Source organism: Rosa chinensis, chromosome 7, assembly GCF_002994745.2.
Source record: "Rosa chinensis cultivar Old Blush chromosome 7, RchiOBHm-V2, whole genome shotgun sequence".
Classification (NCBI taxonomy): domain Eukaryota; kingdom Viridiplantae; phylum Streptophyta; class Magnoliopsida; order Rosales; family Rosaceae; genus Rosa; species Rosa chinensis.
The window spans coordinates 35,696,972-35,715,970 of record NC_037094.1 but is presented as its reverse complement, the minus strand read 5'-3'; the positions used below and the strand labels follow the sequence as shown (position 1 = coordinate 35,715,970).

Genomic DNA, 18,999 nt, shown 5'->3' with positions numbered 1-18,999 from the left:
CATTCAACTAGCCCTCACTTGCCAAGCACGCAATTGTGGTACAAGCAAGAGACTAGAAACGTCATAGAAGACTCATAGAAGTTAATTCAACCTCACTCAGGCTCAAACCCTAATACATTAGGGCCCCAATTGCCTTGACCCAAATCCAAGCCCGTAGGCCCAAACCCAAGTCCAGTCTTGTCTAGCAGAAAGAAAATCAAACAGGTCCAGCAGCCCAAGATTGAGCCCCGACCCCTGCCCCAGCAGCCCAATATTGATCCCAGGCCCAAAGACCCAGGCCCAACCCCAAGCAAACAGAGGAGGAGCCTCTCTGCACCGCTGCTCCTTCGCCGCCGTCGCCGTCATGTCCTCCTGCGGCAAACCCTTGGCCCACCACATTATAAGTGCACCAATTCGCCGGACCCACCGCCTTGCCTCGACTAGACCGACCGCTTCCTCCACCAGCGACTCCGATCGAGCCTGACGCTGTACCAAAGCCCAAAGCCTCTCTTGCAACAAACCGCTCTCCTGCGTCACCGGTCGGAACCCTGTCCTCCCAGCCTCTGTTTTCCGGACAACTCCGAAGCCCAAATCAGAAAACTCTTAGCAACGCCGATGCCGATCAGAGATCGAAAGTAATCCCCGATCAAATGAACTTCCGTCCTCCAAACGGAATTTCTTCCCTCGCCAGACTCACCGGTCAACTGTGTTGCCACAGCCCACGACAAGAATCCTCGCCGTTGCTTGATCAGACAGCAAACGGAAAAGCCCGCCGCTGCCGCCTGCTTCTAAACCCTAGGGTTTCTCGCTTTTCTTTCTTCCAGTTTCTTAGAATTTACGATAAACAACGTTATTTCATTCATACATTCAAATCAAGGGGCTACGAGGGGCTTTTAAGCTTCATTTTTTTTTTTTTTATCAAGCAATGGTTTTTTTTTTCAAGAATAAAAGCAGAAACTCGGCAAGACCCACTTATAAAAGCAACTTCTCATGTTGAGCTTAAATGAAATTTTTAAAGAGGTATTTAAATCAAGGTCCAATTTGTTACATCAATTTTCATTGTAGTCCGGTCACTTTTTTATTTTTAATTGCAGTCCAACCACTTTTTTCGTTGTCCATTTTGCCCTTCAAGTTAAATAAAGGAAACTAATCAAAATCTCATAATTTGGAGACTTTATTTTTCAATTTAAATATTCAAATTTTGAATTTCAAATTCCTAAAATATACTCAAGGTAATTATAATAAATAATATGGCATTTAAATCTATGTATACATATCATGTACCTACATGAAAGGTCAATAAATTCTTAAACAATGTAATGTATCTATATCAAAGTCAAAAAAGAAAAACTAAAACAAACTAAGTAGCGTTATTGACACAACAACACCTAAAGATATAGTAATAGACTAGTCCATGATCGAGCTGTAATATTATTCCTAGGATTAAATTCAGTTTAGTCCCTTGAACTTTAGGGCTAAATTCAATTTGGTCTCTTTTCTGAAAATCGATCTCGATGGTCCCTATACTCTCAAATGACATCACCCGAGTCCAAGATTTGAGTTTGACTCCAAAAGTGACGTCAGCTACTGACTTGGAGCAAACATAGGGCCCTACTTTTCAGTATTTAACCCTAATTTGGATGAAATGTCCAAACTACCCCTTATTACCTTTGACTCAGCCTTTGACCCCATACTAACTCCAAAAGTGACGTCAGCTGCTGAATTGGAGCAGACATAGGGCCCTACTTTTCAGTATTTGACCCTTCAAGAAGGGTAAAACGGACATTCTACCTTTGAACCTTCTTCTTCAACTTCAATTTGATCAAAACTAGGATCGAATGTGCTAGGCTCCTCCTCCTTTTTCAATTCAATCCCCAGACCCGATCGTCCACCTAATCCAGATCCTCCCCTACACCTTCCTCCGACCACCTCGCCTCCATTTTTCTTCTAATCACACTCCTCTCTTTTCTCTACACCTGCAATTCCAACCGACCACCTCAATACAGAGCACGACCGCCACCGCCCCACTCCAAACCCTCCTCGACCTCATCAACTTCCAACAAAATCCCATACCCATGATATCAAACTGAGCTCAACCTAGACAAAATTCAATTTTCCAAACTGCTCCCAATCACATACACAGATTTGGGATTCAATCCAAAACCCTAAAATAAGAATTGAAGCAAATAGGAATGAGGGAGAGAGGAGAACACCTATTTGCAGAGAGCGGGGGCCATCTTATTTGTGAGAGTACATAATTCATAGACATAATCACCAGTCACTCACTTACCCCCATTCTCCAATTTCTTGATCAATAGCCTTGTTCACAGCCTTGAGATCTTCATCAAATAACATATCCCATTTCCCATCCCACTTGATAAAGAACTCAGTATCTTCATTGAATGACCCGAAATTATATCAATCGTATTCAAATTCTGATTCTTCACCAAACAGCAGATGGAACAAGAGCTCTCCTTCAAATTAGAATCAGCTCCAATTTCCGGCCAAGGTTTCAACTTCAACGCAGGACATGGCACTTTGAAGGGAGTGTTAAGCCACGTGTCAACGATCTCGATTGTGGACTCCGGCGCCGTGGACATGCAGGAGACTGGAGGACATTGGAGCTGGGCATTGAGGGCGCCAGACAGGGAGAGACACGTGGCCGCGAAGACTTTGAGGAACTTGTTGGCTAAGGTCGTGACGCCGACGCCGGTGCTGCAGGCGATAAGTCCGCGAGTTTTGGTGTTGGCGATGAGGAGGAGACGCAACGGCAATGAAGTAGTAGGAGGAAGTGCCGAGGTCCTCGACGTCGATGTTGAGCGAGCCACTGCTGGGATTTGATTTTGATTTTTAATTTCTGGGATTTGAATTTTGGTTGAGTTCATGGTGGAGAGAGAGAGAGAGAGAGAGAGAGAGAGAGAGAGAGAGAGAGAGAGAGATGAGCTCTTGGGTTTTGGGGCTTTGATTAAGGTTGGGATTGGGATTTGAAGATGGAAATTGGGTCGGAGAGATGGATTGAGAAGAAGAAGAAGAAGAGGAAGAGAGATGAGGAAAAGAGTATGGGGTCAAAGGCTGAGTCAAAGGTAATAAGGGGTAGTTTGGACATTTCGTCCAAATTAGGGTTAAATACTGAAAAGTTGGGCCCTATGTCTGCTCCAAGTCAGCAGCTGACGTCACTTTTGGAGTCAAACTCAAATTTTGGACTCGGGTGATGTCATTTGAGAGTATAGGGACCATCGAGATCGATTTTCAGAAATATTAACCAAACTGATTTTAGCCCTAAAGTTTAAAGGACTAAATTCAGTTTAATCCTTATTCCTATTTAATACGTAAGGTGGGGACTATTATGGAGAACCCAAAACTCTCCAAAAGGCAAAAAATCTTGATAAGCTCTAAGATCAAATTCAACAAATCTAAGATCAAAAGTTGCACTAAAAAGACCCAAAATGCATCCACCATCAAAACATCAGATCAATTGAGTCGCACATCAAAACCTCCTCATGCTTGCAGTCCCCAGACCCATATCAACCAAATTCAGCAAATCTCCATAATTGTCCCAAATCTCGAATACACAAACCTTCTCTATTAAAACTTTTCTCGGAGAGTAGAAAAACGATGACTGCAAAAAGAATTACTTCTACAAAAAGATGTCCTGCAAGACAAAGGCCAAACAACATAGACTTTCTAAAAAAAATACATATGTAGGGAGGAAAACTAGTTTAGACAAGTGGAAGAATCTATTAAGCTCTCCAAACCCACGAAATTGTAACACAGTTGAACAACGACGCGCTTCAGAAACTTCCGTGCGCGTTTTATTTTTTTAAATGCACCAATTTTTTTTTGTTGCTGTAAAATAAAGAGTAAATACAGGATGCATTGTTCGTGAAAATGTAGAAAAACAGGTGAGTAGTTGTATAATTTAGATCGGTTTGTAAAACTCATTTCAATTTCCAAATGATAAAACAGTACATTTCCTTGACATCTTCAATAAAAATTTTAAGTCTCAAGGACTATTTAAGAACCAATGTTCAGTTTGTAACGTGAAGACTTTGACAGCGTTATGAACAATCCGAGGATGTACTTGTGTTCTAAGACTAAATTTGACGTTAATCTCTATCACATGTATACAGCGGCCAAAAAAAATTGCGATCGCATGTTAATCGGTGATGAAAGGAACGTAATTGTAAAATAATCATCTCTATCGCATCAACCAGAGGCCTTTCAACGTTAGCCTGCATTTCAAAATTGCTCAACCATCGAAGGGTTTCATAAAGACAGGATGTGCTTCAGTCGGCAAGAAAGATCAGGCATTTTCCAGTCATATATGATTCTTCAGAACTGATTCTGCAACCGTTTTCAGTGACTCTGATGCCTTCAGCAGATCTGATTCGGAATGGGCAGCAGAAACAAACAGTCTAATTCCCACGGGCAAACGACATTTATCAAGTGTCGACCTTTTGGACGCCACCGCAAGAATTGAATGATCCTTTAACAACTGCAAAACCACAACAAATGTACTTGAGAAAGAAAATTAGCAGAAATTGATTCAGCTTAGTGCAATCAAGATCAAACCATTTACTTACACAGTCAGCAATTTCGTTGAGGAGTTGCAGGTCACTCTTCACAGAACTTGTTGACTTCTGTAGTTTGAGAAACACAATAGGTGATTCTGGATTGCTTGCTAATGAGAGGCCCATTACACCTGACAATCCTGCACATCACAGCACAATACTCAATCAAGAGGATGCCAGCGGAAGGCATGTGATAAGCAACTGCTAAGACACTACTAATCAAGTGATGACTATACTGGCCGTGCGATATCAAACCAAGAGAAACGCACATGCACATGAAAAATGAGATCAAGCACAGACCTTTCCATAGTAACGTAATGTTTTTCTTCAACTTCGTTATCAGATCAGGGTTCTCCGCAAGAACATCAATGGCAGTAATCTCGCAAGATATGGGGGCAAAGAAGCAGAAAAGACGTACCCAGAACTGCTGCCACAGACAACACCCCAAAACTTATTCTTTTGGACATATTATATTGTATCCAGGCAAAAACATAACCATTATTACAATAAGACAAAAAAAATCTTGTTAGAATTCCATTCTATTGATACACACATCAGCAACCTAACCATATCAGTTTCACAGAATATAATGACCATACCTGGTGATCAGTAACTCTAGCACTTCCAGTGCAGAATCCTCCTTCTGTGGCTAAGGCGTGTCCCATTGCAGCAGTAATTATATCTATCTTTTCAACCTACAGATATCACATCACTGGAAAATCACAAACTAACTATGAATCAATATATTCTGATCTTTTTTTCTTTTTAAGGATGTTTGAAAAATACCAGAACCCCGCAAAATTCCGTGAGACCTCGTCCAGCTTTTCCAAGGACACCAAATGAGTTGAGAATCTAATAAAACACGAAACCTATATTTCTCCTTCAATTTAACAATTTCGCCCAAGGGGGCTATTTGGCCAGAATTCTGCAAATTTTAGGATAAAGAAAACCAGTCAATACCTCCCAGTCAAGCAATTTCTTTAACTAATTCGAAGAAAAGAGGGGAAGGAGGAGCAACTGTATGACTGTATGTTATAATCTGACAGTATAGAAAGAGCTAAAGAGGGGCTCTCATTTTGTTTTACTAAAATTTCAACATCGGTTAAAGTAATAAAACAACTATAACATAGGTAAATACTTAGCATTAGAAAGCGGGAACAGAGTACATGACAACAGAACAAGCCAATTCACCTACCATTACTAATCACAAGTTATTCAATTCTCATTAAAAATGGAGGCAGTTTGCTAACATGGCAACTATGAAAGGATGAAAGGTCATCTTGTTGACTTTCCGGTGACATAGCCAGCTCTTGCTTTTTAAGTACAATTGTCCTCTTGCTGACAATGGCTCTTTAGCAGAAATTCTTGTAGGGATGGAAGTCTCACATTTATTTTGCATAGTATTAGCAACCTCTATAATGAAAGTGGATGATGTTTAGTTGTGTTTTCAAAGAACTCAGAACATGCCAAAAGAAATTGCAAAGGATATATTTGATGTAATGCATAGACATAGATACCTGGTACACAGCTTCAACCACAATATAGCGCCGGAGTTTCTTAGCCCGCTTATTCTTCAGAGTGATTTCCTCCAGAGTATTCCTTAATGATTCCATGTCCTTATGCTTGAACTACACAATTGTGCTTCTAGAAAGATGAAGACCATTTTGTATTCCCCAATGCACTCCTTCATCCCTAAAAAAGAGGAAACAAAAACCACTTTATATATGAATTCATGTCTAAACAGAAATTTTTGTGCAATGTCTTGAGCAGGTAGAAACTCCATATATGCTAAGACCAGGATGGTACAGTAGTAAAATAGAAAAATAATGTAGCACCTGAAAAATATGAGAGCAAGGAGTAAACATACTGATCAGCATGCATCTGAATACATACTTTAATTACTTCTTCAGTAATTTGAACGTATTTTGTTCATCATTTTAAATTGCAATTAAAATTAACAATTAAAAGATCTAGAAATTAGCTTAAAGTTCAAGAGATTTGCCATGTTATGTTATCCATACTATCCAACCAAACAAGTTCTAGAGCAAAAGACAACAATAAATTATATGATCGGGACATACTCACACAACAATGATATCTCCTTTTTTGCAAAATGCTGGAATTGCACTGAACATGGTGGAGAGACCATAAGAATAAAGAATTGAGTCAGGAGTTCCCAAAAACTTTGCTATTCTTGCCTCACAATCAAGGTGGACATCTGATGCAAAATAAAATAAAATAATAAAAAATATATGGCAGGTGTCGACCTTTCTATGAATAGAAAAGAACATCAATATTTTATCTCATAGTATGCGAGTCATACCAACTGTTCCATAGAACCCACGAGGATCACATGAACCGACACCATATTTCTCCAATGCAGAGGTACATGACTCCTGAGATTAGACATTGCTATAAATACGCTATTCATGCTCTCATTCATATAGGAAAATTATATCAGTAATATGAAAAGTTATCTCTTACAAGCAACTTCTCATGACCTATCAATCCAAGATAATTTGCTGAAGCAAAGTTCACTACTTCTTTGCCATTGACTATTGTATGTGGCCCTGCAGCACTGAATAAATTCTACTCATTAGCAAAATCCCTTAGAACAAGGAATATACTGTTCTATATTTACCCATAGGCAACATCATTTTAACTCCAAGATATAACACTGAAGAAAATTGCAATAACCAGTTATTTATTCTTCCAAAAAAATTGGCGTACTACTGATGCTCCCTCCCTCCCTGATAAAATTCAAAAAGAGGAACATCTAATTAAAGCATAGCTGAACTATGGATTGGTCTATGAAGAGCTAGGGACTAAGCTCACTCACCTTTCCAACACTGGGGGTTCATACTGCATATCTTCTGTGATAGGAGGAATGAGAGGTTCAGGAACCCATTCCTCACTCCCTCCCTGACAAAATTCAAAAAGAGGAACATCTAATTAAAGCATAGCTGAACTATGGATTGGTCTATGAAGAGCTAGGGACTAAGCTCACTCACCTTTCCAACACTGGGGGTTCATACTGCATCTTCTGTGATAGGAGGAATGAGAGGTTCAGGAACCCATTCCTCACATAGATCATCTATTTCCTACATGTACCAATACACTAGCAAAGTTCAGTTAAGAATCCAGGATACATGTCGTATCAGAAAGCAGGAGAATAAGAAGCATATAATCATACTAGACATTTAGCAAGTTCATATGTGGTGATATGCAAATAGTAGCATAACTAAAAACTTTATTCATTGAGACAAAAGTTGACAACTAAATTGGTCACACAGATCTTTTCTTTCAAATCCCACGAGGAAGTATAATCAAATTACAATTTACAACAATGCCTCAACACTTCTGACTCCTTGTTTTGTTAAGTTACGAATATAAAAAGCAGTTCAATGGATTAAAGGAGGTGTGCAAGCAGAGTGTAGTGCTCCACAAGAAAAAAGTACTGGCTAAAACTTTCACACAAACCTTCTCTGTTAAAGGCTTCTTAGGGGGCTTGTAACTTTTCTGGGAGAATAGAAAAACAATGACTGCAAAAAGAAGTACTTCTACAAAAAGATGTCCTGCAAGAAAAAGGCCAAACAATAGAGATTTGTTGATCAGAAACTAACTTTCATTAATAGAAAGCACGAAAATCATAAATACAGTTGTAACAATTGGTAGCCTACCGCCAATCGGCACCTCCAAAAACAACAGCTCTGGAGGAGGGAGCATCTAAAGTCGCTGTCACCCAATCCAACGTAGAATTCACCAAGTTCAAAACATAACTCGATGCCATTTTACTTGATAACTCATTAACAAAACGCGAGGATCCTGCACATAAATGCTGTTATTAACCAAATAAGTGAAATAACTGATCATTCACAGGTAAAAGCCTACAAAATCTCATTCTACAAGAGCTCAGCTCAGCAGATACAGGTAAGCTGATTTCTACTTATTATGAGCACTATTACCATAAAAAATAAATAAATAAACAGATTTGAAAATTCTGAACACAATCCAGTCAACAGATATAGTGATCAACTAGTTTATCCGCCCACGCTTTGCTGCAGGTTTCTTATCTGCCTATAAATGCCTAGCAGGTTTCCTTGTGATTGTGATTGTCATATACAGTTTCAATTGGATTTGCAAACATTGAACTACTTTCCTCTTTGCTTCAGTAATTGACTAAATTTATATCTTCCATATGTAACATATTTCTTATTCCCCATCTCGTCATACCATACTGCATGGAGTTTTAGGAATCTAAGAGTTTAATTTGCTCAAAACAAACAACCCATAGGGGATATTCAATAAGTCAATGAAAATTTCCATTCAAGTCAATTATCCCAATACTCCTAAATAAAAATCATAACCCAAGAATACATTATTTGGGCAAATGTTGTCTAGAAGGTATATCAAAATTGTTCATAGTTTACATAAGAAACTCATCCATTTTTGATAAATAAAAAGCAGGTGTATCCTTATCTTTATGCATCATAAAGACATAAATGAATCGAGAAGAAAAATATATTCAAAAATCAAAGCCATCAATTTTACTTTCACACTGTTGGTAGGATTCATTACTGTCTTGTATGTAATACAAAAATGAAAGCAAGAATTATCAGTATTCAAAATGAACATAGTTTTCATGTAGGGTGGCATTCAAGCAGCTTCATTGCCATATCATACTCTCCATCCAACGCTATGGTTTCCATTGGAGAAGGAAACATGGAAGAAAGATGATTTGATATTTTTGTCTGAGGTCCACCAAAGTGTTTGATTTAAAAGTTGATCGGAGAGAAAATTGGTTCAAATAAACAAAAGGTCCAAAATCATATTTCGCCTTATCTTTTCTACATAATCAAACACCAGTAAAGAAAATAAACATTCTTTTCAGTTCCTTTCTTTCATTTGCTCCTTTTCTTTTCCGAAAAGCTTTTCATTCAAACAGCTGCAATACACTCAACCCCATCCAAAAATTTACTTTCCAATTTCCCCTCTGAAAGAGAAATAGTAAAACTGAATTATGCTAGACCTATTTAGCAAAAACAGAACAGGAACACCAGAAGCTTACTACTATCATTCAAAACAAAACAAAAAACAAAATATGAGCTACTAAGGACTGAGGATTCACACCACCAATGCAACCAAAAGCACAGTACCCATACAACTGTACAAGCAATTGCAGCAAAACTCTCAATTTCAAGCTACAGCTTTCATTTGATACCAAACCCACTTTTAGATGGACAACAATTTAACACTCACCACAAAAACCTCAAAATCTCATTCTTTCTCCCCCATTTTCCATTTCTTCTTATCAAAAAAATTGAATTAACCTCATCAAATCAGATGGCACACAGTTCAACCAGAAAAACCCAAAATGCATGCACCAGAATCAAACCAGAAACCCCAAATTCGCCAAAAACCCAACAGACCCAGATCTACTAAGCATTTTTTTTTTTTTTTGAGACTATGCCTAAGCATTGAAATTGGAAGCAGAACAAAATAAGCAAACAGTGCACCTATAAAATGTGGGGCGAACACTCGGATCCAATCAAACCCGAACAAAGACACCTCTTTTTTCTATGAAGAACCGACCACAACCCCCAGAAGGGTTTCTGCCTTAAAGTGAGAGTGGTGCAGTGGCTGAGGAAATCTTTTTTTTCTCTCTAGCTTCTTACTCTCAAGACACTATTCTCCACTAGGGGTGGGCACAGTTCGGTGCGGGCCGGTTTTGAGCCCAAACCGTTACCGAACTGTTCTAGTCGGTTGGGATAAAATCCAAACTGCAGACCCAATTTTTTTGGGCTGGACTGACAAGTTCAGTTAGGCCACATTGTCGGTTCGGCCCAGTTCGGTGTGGGCCGGTTTTGAGCCCGAACCGTTACCGAACTGTTCTAGTCGGTTGGGCTAAAATCCAAACTGCAGACCCAATTTTTTTGGGCTGGACTGACAAGTTCGGTTAGGCCACATTGCCGGTTCTGTCCAGTTCGGTGTCGGGTCAAACTTCACAGGCCCAATACTTATATACTTATATTGATCGCTGAACTAGGAAGAGACATAAGCCCACAAAGAAGCCAATAACAACAGTCCCTTTTGCTTAGTCTCAGTGCATGACCAAAAGGACGACAAACATTATGAAAAATCATAAAGGAGATGGAAATCATATTTGCTAAGTTCCAATAAACAGTTCTCTACTTTTGAGATAATGGCCAACAGACACTCCTTGGCCATATTGTAATGAACTAGATGCTCAAGAAATGAACTATTAAATCCCCAAGAAATTGTGGGTTATTCTTGCAGAATCGTCATTTTTGTCATTGTATTAAACAACCAAAATCCTTTCAAAAATAAAAAAATAAAACAACAACAACAACCAAAATTTAAAGGAAAAACTAATTGCTCATAACCAATGTTCTGAGAAACGCTAGGAGCTAGTCCGGTGGTGGCCTGAGGCCTAGGCAGGTTTTTTATTTAATTATTTATAACGTATAATTATATAAAAATAAAAAATGTATAAGGTATTATATTTTAAATATAATTACATGTCCTCATAATTAGTCAATTATCACTAAACAAATTCATGCTAACATCATCCTAACCGTTCCAAAAGAATAAATAGATCATACGAATGCAAAACTGTTGTTTTTCTTTTTCTGAGGGTTAGTGGGTTTTGGAGATTCTATACCTAGTGTGGTTGATATTGCACGGCCTAGAACTTAACAATTCATCCCTTAATATTCCCATTACAGTCGGCCTCTCTGCAACTAAAAATGACAGGTAAAAAGTAGAACACTAACTCTTTTATTCCACAACTGCTCAAATCTCTTAAATGTCAATTTGGCAATTACAGATATACTAAATTCTCAAATAGAATCAAACTATGAACCCCAGAAATCCATTTTCTTTTTCTTTCTTTTTTTCTAAACAGCATCTATTCAACTTACAAAACTGGATCCATAAAACCGCAAAATTTCTGCAAAATCTACCAAACAAATACCACAATTCATTGCACAAAATCTAATCCAGCAGCAACAGAGTGCACTTTCTGTCTTTCTATATAGAGAACTTTAAACATATCGTTTCCATTGATTATTGGTTAACAACTAACAAGAAGTAATAACTAAATGGAGTAGCAATAAAGAAGTAATAAAGATCTAAGACTAGATTTGATAAAATCAGCAAGTGATGAAACATGTATTGTCGAATAGCGAGGTGAGTGAAAATGCAGCACCAACTCAAAATTTGCAACTGTAAAGTGCATTTCATTAATCATCCTAGTTATGTTATTTACAAGCTCATATCATATCAGTAGGCTCCAGTGGCTATATTCTCAAAAAAAAAAAAAAAAATTAGGCTCGGTGGCTAATTGCCTAAGGCGTCAGTACAGATCGAACTGAGAGATAGAAACAGATACAATTTTTGAATTTGATTATTGGAGAGAGAGGGACTTACGAGGAGATAGGAGGACACTGATTCACTGGCCGGTGCCGGCGAAGGTCGAGCAGAGATTTTGAGAGAGAGAGAGAGTGATGGACTTGGGATTGGAGGAGAGACCAAGAGAAGAGTCATTGAGTGCCGCTGCCGTCCACGGTCGAGGAGTCTGAGAGTCCGGGAGAGAGAGTGAAACTGAGCCGTTTTGACGAGGACGAGCATTTAAAAAAATAAATAAATAAAAAATAAGGTGGGCCTGCGTCAGTGGGTCTCTGGGCTGCCTTTTTTTCCTTTCAACTTTTTTTTTTTTCTTTTTTTTTTTCCTTCTCTCTGGCAGTTCAACAGTGCAGCTGCTTTTAGTGGCCGGTTCGAAAAATTTAAGGCCAGTTCTGGGAAAAAAAATTCCGGTTCCCAGATCCTGGGATCAAGACGCTGTCACTGAAAAAACTTGGTAACAATTGGAGATCCGGAAGGTGGTGAAGCGGTTGAGTATTTGCTGAGGGTGGTTTAGAGCTTCCGATGGCCGATTTGGTAGGTTTCCGGCCGGTTCTGGCTGTTCTGCCCCTAGTTCTGGACTCCTGGTGTGGAGGGCTTCAAGGTGTGAGGCGGAGGCAGAAAAGGCTTCAAGGTTTTGTATTCAAATTTAAGGTTTTAGCTTCTTGAATCAGGGTTTGGTTATTTATTTCAGGGTTAAGGCTTCGTGCTGATAACGTGTTTTTCTTATTGGGAGAGAATTGAATAGTACTTTCATTGATAATAGGGGCCTCTTTATATACAGGATTACAAGACATAAAATCATAGTTGTACAAGGAAAGATAATCGTACAATTAATCGGATATCTATGAATATCTCCGAGAATATCTCTAATTCAAAACCCTATTACAACTAGGTCAAATAACCTAGAGTTTGGGCCACATATTCTGGATTTACTTAAACAGCTAGTTCTGTAGCGCGGGTGGAGTAATAGTGCGGCACTTTGGACTCAAAATTATCAAAACATTATTTTTTTAATAAGGGACGGTGTAGCCGTTCTCACACCTTCATTCATCAAACTGCTAAATACAATATAGGGACGTAAAGCCTAAACCCCAAATTATAATAAGTATTGAGAGAGAATCCCAAATAATAAAATGAGCATCCTCAAATCTTATGTATTCAAACATGCACCAACTAGCAAGAGTTGACATACCACATATCTAGGAAACATCATTTGCTTCACGAAGATGGCATACCGAAAAGATAAAGCTTATACAAAGCATATAACCATTAAACTAGCTTTCTCACTATGTTGCAGACCATAACTATAATTGGCGATACAATAAAATCTTGCCACTAGGAGGTTGCGTCCATTTGATAACGACTCAACTCCTTTGTAGGACAAACAAGACACTTTAAGTGCAGACAAAGACATTCAGTCCGACTCTCCCTACAATAATTTTGTAGGGATTTATTATAAAATTAAATATACCTAAGCAATAGATAAACTATTGAAAATAAATAAAATGGACCATAAGCCCACCAACAAAGGCCAAAAAATAGAGAAGAGGCCATTTTCCCTAACAGCTTGCACCTCGTGCTGTCCTGTTAGGTATTGTTGATCAATTCAAACTGAGCAATGAATTAAGAGCAATGATAACAATATGGGAATGACTTATCTTATTCAAAGCAAAGAACATGGCTATATAGCCTTTACATAATCTTAACAGAATGAGAAATAGCAGCCCACGTAATGTATGACTAATGCCTCATGGTAAATTAACAAGGAAATAGTCAAAACAAACTAAACCAATAACCCTGACATTTAGGGGTTTATTCTAACAAGGAAACCTACGTAACAAGAAACCTAAAAGCATGCAACAACTCCATCATTCTCGCCCTTAAACTAATGTGATTTGAGCAATTAGTTTACATCCATCAAGTCACAAACTCCCATATGAGCACGTAGTCTCTAAAAGGCTTCCAACTTCATCGGCTTAGTTAGCAGATCTGCCAGCTGTTCATGCGAACCACAATGCACAAGCTCTATAGCACCATCTTGAGCCAGACTACGAAGAAAATGGAATCTTGCATCAATCTGTTTGCTACGCCCATGTAGAACTGGATTCTTCGAAAGCTTAATAGTGGAACTATTGTCACACATCACAGTGGTGCTTCCATCTTGAACGTAGCTCATCTTCTCCAAGATCCTTCTTACCCAGATTGCCTGACAAGCACAAGCCGCTGCAGCTACATATTCTACCTCAGTAGTCGAAAGAGTGACTATATGTTGCTTCTTTGAAGATCATGACACAACGCCTCCACTACGCATAAATACATAACTTGACATGCTCTTTCGATCCTCCAAATCTCCAGCATAGTCACTATCTGTATAAGCAATGAGTTCCTTGTTCCCTTCCTTCTTGTAATATATGCCATAATCGACAGTTTTCTTCAAATATCTCAACAGTCTTTTAGCTGCTTGCAAATGTAACTCAGTCGATTGTGACATGAACCTGCTAATTAAACTAACAACGAACATCAAATCAAGCCTCGAAGCAATAATGTACATGAGACTTCCTACAATATGTTTGAAGTAGGTCTCATTAATCCGAGCACCACCTCCATCTCTGCCTAACTTGAAACCAGGAACAATTGAACTCATCACTCCATTACTATTCTCCATACCGAACCTCCTAAGAAACTCCAAGGTATACTGCCTTTGAAAAACAAAGATCCCATCTTCCTTTTATAACCCTTCTAAGCCAAGAAAGAACCGCATTCTTCCATATCAGTCATTTCGAATTCTTTCATCATGGAACTTTTAAAATCAGCCATCATCAACTCATCATCACTAGTGTAAATCAGATCATCAACATACACGCTTACTATTAAAATATTACCTCCACGACTAGTCTTGATGAACAAAGTTTGTTCGCTGCTGCACCTTTGAAAACCCTCCTTTGTGAAGTAAGCTTCGATTTGGCTGAACCAGGCATGAGGTGCTTGTTTCAACCCATACAACGCTTTTTGTAGCTTGTACACCTTGTCTTCACTACCCTTCTTCTCATACCCCAAAGGTTGCTCCACGAATACATCTTCATTCAAGTCACCATGAAGGAAAGCTGACTTGACATCGAGTTGATAAGCTGTCCAACTCCTTTGAGCAGGCAAAGCAAGTATCAACCTTACCGTATCCATCCTAGCCACTGGAGCATATACTTCTGTAAAATCCAGACCTTATTGCTGAGAGTAGCCCTTGGCAACTAGTTGAGCCTTGTGCTTGTCCAGTTCTCCAAACTCATTGTACTTGGTCTTATAGACCCACTTTAATTCTATCTTCTTTGCTCCTGCAGGTAACTCGACTAGCTTCCATGTTTTGTTTCTTTCAATTGCTTATATTTCTGCATCCATGGTCTTTCTCCACCTCAAGCTTCCTACTGCCTCTTTGAAACTAACAAGATCATCGAACATTACTAGAGCCATGTTTGCCTCTAGTTCCAAGTTAGAAAGCCCTTCTCCACTTGTGTAATCACTCATCCAAACCGGTGGTTGTTTATTCCTTTCTTCTCTTGCTTCAGGAGTTTCGAACCTTGATTTGATGAATTAATCACATCCTTATCCACCTCCTCAGTATTAGAACCACTCCCTCCAGCGTTCTCCATGTCTTTAGCTCCATTCTCATTTTCACCATCTGAACCTTCGTCTTCATTCTCATTAGTATCCTTCTGATCTTCTCCCCATTCCAAATCCATCAATAGTTGCTCCTCATAGCTTGCGTCCCAATCCCACTTCTTATCCTCTTCAAAGACCACATCTCGACTAATCACTATCTTTTTGGTGATAGGATTATAGAGTTTGTAGGGTTTAGATTCTTCGTTAATACCAAGTAACACACAAGCAACACTCTTGTTCTCTAATTTGGTTCTCTTGACATCATGGACATGAGCATGAGATATACACCCGAAAACTCTGAAGAATTCCACCGAGGGTTCCTCACCATTCCATGCTTCTTGTGGAGTCACATCCTCGACTGACACGGTAGGGCATCAATTCAGTACAAACATGGTCCAATTGACTGCCTCAAGCCAAAATGTTTTTGGCATTCTCTTTTCTGAGAGCATAGATAGAACCATGTTTAGGACTGTCCTGTTTTTCATTTCTGCAACTCCGTTTTGTTGTAGAGTGTGGGCGGTAGTCAATTGCCTTTTGATCTCAATTTGCTTGCAATACTCAGTGAACTCATTTGAATTAAATTCCCCACCTCTATCAGTATAGAGGCATTTGATGAATAAACCTATTTCTTTCTCTACAAGTTTCTTAAAGCACATAAAGGAATTGAACGCCTCTGACTTCTCTACTAGAAAATACACCCAAGATCTTCTACTATAATCAAAGATAAAACACAAAATGTACCTCTTGTTGCTATTTGACTCTGGCGTGATTGGTCCACAGATGTCTGTGTGGATGAGTTGCAGCTTCTATGTTGCCCTCCATGCACTTTTCTTTGGAAAAGAATCTCAAAGCTGCTTCCCAACAAGGCAGTCTGTACACTTCACTTTGGAGGCATCAAATTTAGGCAAACCATACACCATGCTCTTATCTTGCAGTGTCTTTAATCCCTTGTAGCTGAGATGTCCATACCTGTTATGCCAAAGATGAGGTAGATCTTGTGATGTTGTGTGAAAACAGCTTGCAGTCTTTGTTATTGCTTTGGCAAATAGAATAAACATTCGATTGACTGACATTGAAGTCTTAATGATTAATCCTTTCTCTGGATGGTATATCTTGCACATCCCTCCTTGCATTAGGACTGCTAAACCTCTTTCTTGTAACTGCCCCCACATTGAGAAGATTATTCTTCAACTCCGGAACATAGTTGACTTCTGTTACGACATGATAAGCACCATTAACATGAAGCTTCACACTTCCTTTTTCCATCACGTTCATTTTGGAATTGTTTCCAAGCTTACTAAGTGTCTGAAACCATCATTCAACTCATGAAACATTTTCTTATCACCACACATGTGATTTGAGCATCCGAACTCTATAAACCATATTGACACCATGTTCCTCCACCTATGCCATCAATGTCAGTTCTTCTTTTTCATTTAGCTCCACACATGCACCTTCTGTATAGCTCTCACACAACTCCACGTGAGAAATGAGTAACATAGTCTCCTCTTCTTCCATTTTTGCATAATTAGCCTCCTTTTCCAAACCTGGACATTCATACTGAAAATGTCCAAGTTTGTGACACTTATAGCATTCAATAGGGGCTCGATTGAATGTTTAGCATCCTCTCCCTCTACCTCTGCCTCTCATAGTGCTTCTACCACGTCCTCTTCCTCCTGTCCTCTCCTCGAAACACACCTTGAGAGCCTGATCTTCACCATGCTGTCTGTGGAACTTCTGCTCATGAACTATTCATCGATAGACATCGTATCAAGATTCTTAGACTCTTCAATAGAACAGACTACATAATTAAATCTGTCTGTTAAAGACCTAAGGATTTTCTCTATGATAGTCACATCTTTCATTACTTCACCATAGATACACATCTTATTGGCCACAAACATAACCCTAGAAAAATAATCAATAACAGTTTCACCTGATTTCATCACTAGGGTTTCGAAGTCCCTTTGCAAGGCTTGGAGGCCTGATCTCTTCACTCTATCATTTCCAGCATACTTTCTCTTCATCGAATCCCAAATATCTTTCTATGTATCCTTCTTCAGAATGGTTTCTAGGATCATCCTGTCGATTGCCTGGAACAAGTAGTTCTTCACTTTGATATCCTTGAATTTCATCTCATTGAGCTTCTTCTAAGCCGTCTCCGACACATTTGAACCAGACGTCAGCTCTTCATAACCGACTTCAACCAAGCTCCAGTATTCCTTTGACCTAAGGAAGTTCTCCATTAGCATACTCTAGTGGTCGTAGTGACCATCAAATCTAGGAATTTGTGGTTGCACGAAATTCCCCTCACTTGTCATCTCACTTATTTGGAAGTCACTCTAAGCTGCGGCTTATCTCTCTTTCTCAGGCCCAGTGGGGGCTCTGATACCAGATTGTTAGGTATTGTTGATCAATTAAAACTGAGCAATGAATTAAGAGCAACGATAACAATATGGGAATGACTTATCTGATTCAAAGCAAAGAACATGGCTATATAGCCTTTACATAATCTTAAGAGAATGAGAAATAGCAGCCCACGTAATGCATGACTAATGCTACATGGTAAACTAACAAGGAAATAGTCAAAACAAACTAAACCAATAACCCTGACATTTAGGGTCTTATTCTAACAAGGAAACCTACGTAACAAGAAACCTAAAAGCATGCAACAACTCCATCATGTCCCACTGGCAATGCACGCCACTGTCGAACCACGACCGGCATAAGTGGCTGGACCAAGCCACTGTTAAAACCCACTGTCTTTGGATAATACTGACATCAAACCTTTGTGGTGAAACAATCGAAGTACATCTCGCCCCACGCCCGTCGACCCACATCGGACAATCATGGCTCTCAGGTCTAACTGGATCTAGAATGCAGCCCAGATCTAATACCGCACCCTCCACCAGCCTTTCACGATCCCGGCAAAATGAGGCTACAGGCTTCGATGGCCCAAGTTGGTGGTTATAAACATCACCAACGAAAAACTCGATTAAATCAATGGATGAACCAAATCTGTCAAACTTGAATCGTTCATACTTATAATATTAAATCACCGTTTTAAATGCCTTAATGATCATCAATTGGGCTGAAAATTTGTAGAAATGATCTACACATTAGGACCTAAAAACTGAAAGGTTGAGATGTTGAAATGTGATCGAAAAGTTGGTCTAATGCCCTATTCCTAGAAAAGACCCAAAAAAAGGGATCCCTCACTAGAAGGGCCATGTATGTATGTATGTATGTATGTATGTGACTTGGATACACATTTACGCAAGCGTACGTATCATTGTCAAGATAGGGAAATATTAAGCCCAAAATCATCATACCACGGGGATTAGTGGCTAACCCACAATCCTTTGATAGT

At 39.1% G+C, this 18,999-nt stretch overlaps 1 pseudogene; it reads right to left on the bottom strand.

Annotated features, from left to right (window-relative positions):
- Positions 1 to 3,903: 3,903 nt before the first annotated feature.
- Positions 3,904 to 8,340, bottom strand: LOC112175816 (annotated as a pseudogene).
- Between the last annotated feature and the right edge of the window lie 10,659 nt (positions 8,341 to 18,999).